This window comes from Mastacembelus armatus, unplaced genomic scaffold (assembly GCF_900324485.2).
Source record: "Mastacembelus armatus unplaced genomic scaffold, fMasArm1.2, whole genome shotgun sequence".
In the NCBI taxonomy this organism is placed as follows: Eukaryota; Metazoa; Chordata; class Actinopteri; order Synbranchiformes; family Mastacembelidae; genus Mastacembelus; species Mastacembelus armatus.
The window spans coordinates 1,129,005-1,136,652 of record NW_022872940.1 but is presented as its reverse complement, the minus strand read 5'-3'; the positions used below and the strand labels follow the sequence as shown (position 1 = coordinate 1,136,652).

At 44.5% G+C, this 7,648-nt stretch overlaps 1 pseudogene; it reads right to left on the bottom strand.

Moving 5' to 3' along the window:
- Window positions 1-3,061: 3,061 nt before the first annotated feature.
- Window positions 3,062-7,154, bottom strand: LOC113143880 (tetraspanin-4-like; annotated as a pseudogene).
- Window positions 7,155-7,648: the final 494 nt, after the last annotated feature.

Sequence of the window (7,648 nt, the reverse complement as noted above, 5' to 3'; positions counted from 1 at the left end):
CCAGAACCAGTACTGAGTGGTACCAGATATCACTACAGACAACACACTGGCTTGAAACATACTGAGCTTCCTCACTAAGGCACCAAACCACTTCCTGTCAGCAACATCAGCATTTCTGCTAAACATGCGCTCCCTAAGACCTAAAACAGACCCTATATAGAACATAAATCCAGAGTCGCAGGCTCCATGAACACTGACTGACCCTCTGCTCTCTACCTGCCAACATACTGGTCCCTCACAGTCCAAATAAATGCACTTGAAATCAGTGGAAAGATGCGAATGCAGAACTTGCCTGATAATCCTCAGTGTTTAAGGTTTTCTTCAGGGTCACAGTGATCCAAGGTCCAGATGTCTGGACATCCCTTGGTTCACTGCAAACTGGAGCATGGCTTAACCAGGCTAATTCGGCCCCTTGGATGAGAGACAGAGTATCAATGTAAATGTGGACAATTCTGGGCAAAAGACACGGTGCTCCCGAGAGAACAGCAGAACCTGTTGCTGACACCAAAACAGCACAGTTTGATGAGTCTCTCCATTTGAACCAAAAGTCCAGTTATCATCCAAGCAAGAGAAAAGGTCTCCTACCAGCCAAACTAACCAAAAACAGCACAGACCCCAGACGACAGAGACACCAAATGACGCTGCAGAACAACACAGCAGTGGTCCTTTGGTCCTCTGGCTGCAGTCACTGTGGCTCTTTTCCTAATGCGTTCTTCGCAGGTGCTTTGTAATCTTTTGGACTCTTTTCCAAACCGGCTGTGTGGCTCGGAACCATTTTGGAGTCCTCGTGGTCACCGGGCCAACTCTTCGTCTACTGGTTGTTTGTGGGTTTGGGCTCGTGTAGTGGTTTGTGGGACTGTGTGCAAGGACAGTTCAGTTGAAACAGATTTCAGCTTTGGACTGTTTCCACAGTTTGTTTAGAAACACAAAAGGATTCAGAACAACTTCCTGACAGATGACATTTTTGGGAGTGTGAGAGACTAAGAGTGAGGCTCTCAAATGATTATAACTGTTCTGAGGATGGAAAGTTTAATAATAAGTTTGAGTGGAAGATTGCAGCTACTCCTCCACCTCGACCTGTGCTTCGAGGAACATGATAATTTTTATGACTGAGGGGGTTGATTCATTCAGACGAGACATATTCATCCTGCTGTAACCAGGTTTCAGTAAGATAAAGTAGGTCAATTTGGTGATCAGTTATCAAATCATTTACTAACAGAGATTTAGAAGAAAGGGATCTAATATTTAATAATCCACATTTGACAGTTTGTTTTTCGTTCAATAAGAGGAGTGGTCTTAATTTTTATTAAGTTTTATGAATAACTCCTCTTCTTTAACTTCTGATTTATTTGATTTATATGTTCGAGGGGCAGACACAGTCTCTATGTGGTTTGAAGGGGGCGGCGGCTCTAAGGAAACTGCAGAGAGGCGTTTTAGACTGAGTTCTGCATCCCGGTCCCCACCCTGGATTGTCAGGCTTTAGGGTCGGCGAATAAACTCGGCCAAATTCCTAGAGATGAGAGCTGCACCATTCAAAGTGGGATGGATGCCATCTCTCGCTATCAGACCGGGTTTTCCCCAGAAAGTGGCCCAATTGTCTATGAAGCCCAATCGTTTGCTGGACACCACCTAGACAGCCAGCGACGGAACGACGACATGGCGGCTAAACATGTCATCGCTGGTCAGATTGGGGAGGGATCCAGAGAAAACTACGGAGTCCGACATTAATTTAGCAAAGTTACACCCGACTCAACATTAATTTTAGTGACCTCCGATTGGCGTAATCGGGTGCATTGCTGCGACGTGAATAACAATTTCCCCATATTTCCGATTAGCCTTAGCCAGCAGCTTCAGATTTGACTCGATGTCGCCCGCTCTGGCCCCAGGAAACATTTGACTATGGTCGCTGGGTGTCTCTATTTCACGTTCCTGACTATGGAATCGCCAATTATCAGAGTCGGTTTCTCAGCGGGTGTGTCGCTGAGCGGGGAAAATCTATTAGAAACGTGAACAGGCAGGTGATGAGCCGTGGGCTTCTGCTTAGGAGTACGTTTCCGTCGGACCGTCACCCAGGCTAATTCTCCGGGCTGCTCCGGAGCTGCCCTTGGACGCTAACAGACCCTGAGCTCGGTGGCTCCACACCAGCTAACGGGGCTAGGCTAGCTGGCTTTTGTTCGAAGGTGCGGAGCCCGCGCTTCCAAATCAGTGATCCTCGCTCCAAGGCTAACAGAACCTTACACTTATTACATAGGTATCATTATCGCTAAAGGAGGCAGAGGAATAACTAAACATGTGGCACACCGAGCGAGAGAGAGAGAGGGAGAGGCCATGTTAGCTAGCTAACTAGCTAGCTAAGCTAACCGGTAGCCAACGAGCGCTAAGTCAGGAAATAGCAACAAACACCGGTCAAAACAGAAAGGTACCCGACAGCCAAGCCCGGAATGCAGCAGCCAGTGAACCGTTCAAAGTCTAGCCGTTCCCAGGTGTGCCAAACCACAGCTAGTCTGCCGCCAGTCTGCAGACGAACCACACAACACACACAACACGACACGCCTGCAAGACAAAAGTGATTCGCTTACCCGGATGTGCAAATGACACGAGTCATTTGTGTAGTTACACTAGTTACACAGGATGAATTAAGAACGCGTACACTGTTAAAACAAAAACACACAAGAGGAACGTAACTGCTCAGTTGAACTCAATAGTAGAGGTCAAACATCAGTCATAAACAAATCCAGTGTTTTCCTTATGCTGCTAAAGGTTCAGTTCCACCAATGTACCGTTTTCCTCCAACTATTCCACTTGACACTACAAAACAAATACTTATATTTGTGAAGAATACTAATTATACTTACCGTAAGTATATGTCAATCTCAGAATGGCAGAGATTTACAACTAATACAAGTATAGGACAAGTACATTAAGATGTGTTCTGTATACTTGTCTGTAACCTGAAAGTATACTATTCTATTTTATTTTAAAGTACTATTGCCACACTGAAATAAACGTCTTTGTGTAAGGGCTAGTGAGTAGTGAATTGGTGAATGAGGATTTTGGACACCTCAATAGCAAAAATGTGCATGTTCACACATGCAGCAGACTCAGAGCAGCATTAGCATTCATTTGGAATGGAGAAATGCTTTATTAGCAGCCTGGTGGTTTACCTCGATAATGCAGAGGACAATGACGGAAATCCCAGTGATAAGGAAATGTTCCTCAAATATGTTCTTCATCACCGGTAAACAGCCCTGCAACTAAAGAACACACATTTCATGAACTGCTACCAGCAGTCAATGCAATAGTAAGACCATGCTCCTGACTTCTACAGTACATCAAAATAAGGTGTGCATTGAGATGTTCCGAGGGTTACACTGTGTCCACCTTGTTTCTGTACACACGGTTGGTGGTACAGTTGTTCTTGCTTGCAACAAGATTCCGGCACTTTTTCTCCCCAGTCTGTCACATTCTCGACTCCGCAGCAATCAAGCTGAAGAAAATAGAATAGAAAATGGACGAGATCACGCCCAGTATTTTGCCAAGCCCACATCCACAGTCATCCAGGAACTGGACCTCTTACCCGCTGCTGAACCAGATCCCACACATCTGATGAATTTCCAGGCTTTTGCTGACTTGATCCAATCCCTTTTTCAGATCTGTCTGCACCAGCTCAGAAATCTATATTGTAAGGTAGATCACATACTGGGTTTAGTGTCTCAGCAGAAAACACGGTGTGAATGGTGACTGATGTGATCCTACCTTTGCCTCATACATGAGCAGCAAACATGCTGCAGTCAGCTCCACCAGCATCAGTAGGAACAGCAGCAGGAAGAACTGTACACAGAGACTTCACATGAGTGGAGATTCTTTGATTATGCTAAGGAATCCAATAACTGTAGTCATGTCACTCAAAACCACAGGAATATCAACCTCATGGTGGGACCAGAGGAAAATTCAGTGGTCATTAGGAGCACAGTTCACGACTGATTACACATCTTAACATATCCAACTACATTTTCCTGCTGTTCCACTTAGGACATACAGTGGGTACGGAAAGTATTCAGACCCCTTTAAATTTTTCACTCTTTGTGTCATTGCAGCCATTTGCCAAAACAAAAAAGTTCATTTTATTTCTCATTAAATACACTCAGCACCCCATCTTGACAGAAAAAACAGAAATGTAGAAATTTTTGCAAATTTATTAAAAAAGAAAACTGAAATATCACATGGTCATAAGTATTCAGACCCTTTGCAGTGACACTCATATTTAACTCACATGCTGTCCATTTCTTCTGATCCTCCTTGAGATGGTTCTGCTCCTTCATTGGAGTCCAGCTGTGTTTAATTAAACTGATTGGACTTGATTAGGAAGGCACACACCTGTCTATATAAGACCTTACAGCTCACAGTGTAAGCAGCTTACAGCAAATGAGAATCATGAGGTCGAAGGAACTGCCCAAGGAGCTCAGAGACAGAATTGTGGCAAGGCACAGATCTGGCCAAGGTTACAAAAGAATTCTCTGCAGCACTCAAGGTTACTAAGAGCGCAGTGGCCTCCATAATCCTCAAATGGAAAAAGTTTGGGACGACCAGAACTCTTCCTAGACCTGGCCGTCCAGCCAAACTGAGCAATCGTGGGGGAAGAGCCTTGGTGAGAGAGGTAAAGAAGAACCCAAAGATCACTGTGGCTGAGCTCCAGAGATGCAGTAGGGAGATGGGAGAAAGTTTCACAAAGTCAACTATCACTGCAGCCCTCCACCAGTCGGGGCTTTATGGCAGAAGGGCCCGACGGAAGCCTCTCCTCAGTGCAAGACACATGAAAGCCCGCATAGAGTTTGCCAAAAAACACATGAAGGACTCCCAGACTATGAGAAATAAGATTCTCTGGTCTGATGAGACCAAGATTGAACTTTTTGGCGTTAATTCTAAGCGGTATGTGTGGAGAAAACCAGGCACTGCTCATCACCTGCCCAATACAATCCCTACAGTGAAACATGGTGGTGGGAGCATCATGTTGTGGGGGTGTTTTTCAGCTGCAGGGACAGGACGACTGGTTGCAATTGAAGGAAAGATGAATGCGGCCAAGTACAGAGATATCCTGGAAGAAAACCTCTTCCAGAGTGCTCAGGACCTCAGACTGGGCCGAAGGTTCACCTTTCAACAGGACAATGACCCTAAGCACACAGCTAAAATAACAAAGGAGTGGCTTCGGAACAACTCTGTGACCGTTCTGGACTGGTCCAGCCAGAGCCCTGACCTAAACCCAACTGAGCATCTCTGGAGAGACCTGAAAATGGCTGTCCACCAACGTTCACCATCCAGCCTGACAGAACTGGAGAGGATCTGCAAGGAAGAATGGCAGAGGATCCCCAAATCCAGGTGTGAAAAACTTGTTGCATCATTCCCAAGAAGACTCATGGCTGTACTAGCTCAAAAGGGTGCTTCTACTCAATACTGAGCACAGGGTCTGAATACTTATGACCATGTGATATTTCAGTTTTTCTTTTTTAATAAATTTGCAAAAATTTCTACATTTCTGTTTTTTTCTGTCAAGATGGGGTGCTGAGTGTACATTAATGAGAAATAAAATGAACTTTTTTGATTTTGGCAAATGGCTGCAATGACACAAAGAGTGAAAAATTTAAAGGGGTCTGAATACTTTCCGTACCCACTGTATGTTTTCTTCCTCACTTCAACAAATTGAATTTGATCAGCCACGACATTACAACCACTACGCCCCCTGTAATCACTAAAACAGCTCTGAAGGTTCCTCTGCTATCTGACACCAAGATGCCAGCAGCAGATCTTGTTTCTCCAGCACATCCTCTACATGACGTAAACTCAAACGTCACATAAACGCTACACAGTCATGATTTCGCCTTTGCTGTTGTCCTTTGTGAAATGTTGTTGTGTTTGTGAAATGGTGTGTTTTTGCACTTTAGAGCTCCTGGATCTATAGGGCAGCAGCATGCTGCGAAGCATGTGTGAAATGTTTCTTTCACTATTACTTCATGGTGACACAGGTCTTGACAAAGTTTTTTTTAAAACACTGTGACAAATGCAGGTTTTCGTAAAAGAAGGTTTTTTTTTTAGCAGTATCTAGCCCTACACGTATTATTTGAGTATTTGGTTCTATTGGTCCCAGTTTTCAGACACATGTTTTCTAGTTCAAATAATAGGAACAGATCTTCATTTGTGGTGACCACAGTGAAAGATTACATAAGAAAATCTGCTTGACTATTCATTCAATCACCTCTCAATAATCCACAGAACCTACTGTCAGCTGTTGTAAACAGGGCAACTTTCCATAGATCAAGGTCAGTGGTGTCCTGACTCATATACAATCTGCATATGGAAGTCTGTATAAGTCACACAGCAGTTTTTCCCCACCACAGTTTATAGTACATTGTATTCTGGAGCTATGTCAACTCAAAAAATCTTGTAAACTGTTGCCTCACAGCAGGAAGGTTCCTGGTCTGAAACCCATCAGGGGCCTCTCTTTGTGGAGTCTGCATGTTCTCCCCTGTGCTTGTGTGGGTTTTCTCCAGGTACTCTGGTTTCCTCCCACAGTCCAAAAACATGTATGTCAGGTTGATTGGTGACTCTAAATTGCCCATAGGAGTGAGTGTGAGTGTGTGAGGTTGTTGGTCTCTATGTGGCCCTGTGATGGACTGGGGACCTGTCCAGGGTGGACCCCTGCCTTTCACCCACAGAGAGCTGGGATAGGCTCCAGCAGATCCCTGTACCTGAAATAGATGCAGCCTTGGACAGCTTAACTTAAGAAAATTTGTGTATGTGTGTCCCACCGTCAAAAGGAGACAGCGGTTTTCCTTCAGAGCCCCCACGCAGCACCTATGGTTCTTCCTTACCCAGCGCACATCCAGAATGAACTATTGTCTCCCTAGTCGTCGATGGACCACGACTAGGATTTTCATTTTGCCGCCATCTACTCACAGACACTAAAGGGGACCAGGGAAGTTCTTTTGTTGTGCCTTGGTGTTCTCCTGCTTACCGACACCGACTGGTAGCTTGTTTTCCACTGAGCAGAGGTGCTCAGTGCCTTTTCGTCCCGGCTGAAGTCGGGCTCTCATGAGACATGACGAGGTGAACAACGGAGATCCCGTTCACAGGAGTGTTGTGTGGTTTCACTTCTGCATGTTGCCGGATGTTTGTTCACTCATGTCTGACCTAGCTCTTCGTGGACATCTACTGGTCATTGTATGGTAACTGTCTGTGTGAAATAAAGCCCCTTTCCTTTCAGTCCTGTGGTTTCGTTTGTGGATGAAGTTTCCTCCATTACCAAACCGTGACAGTTTCACACCTCTGATTTATATATATATATATATAATATATATAGCCACAGAAACTCATTACATGTTGATATGTATTCCTAGACACTTTTAGGGGAGAATGGCATGGGTTGAGTTAGTGGGTTAGATGAGTCACCCCTCTGGTGTCTAACCATAAATAAAAATAACCACGTGAATAGATTAAAGGTGATTAATGGTACAATGTGTAAAATGTGAATGATTTAGCAGCATCTAGTGGTAATATTGCAGAATGCAACTTTTATGATCGCCCTTCACTATTCTTCCTGTTTCCAGCACAAGGGAGAGTACAGTGACCATTGAAATAAAACAAAATTCCCTGT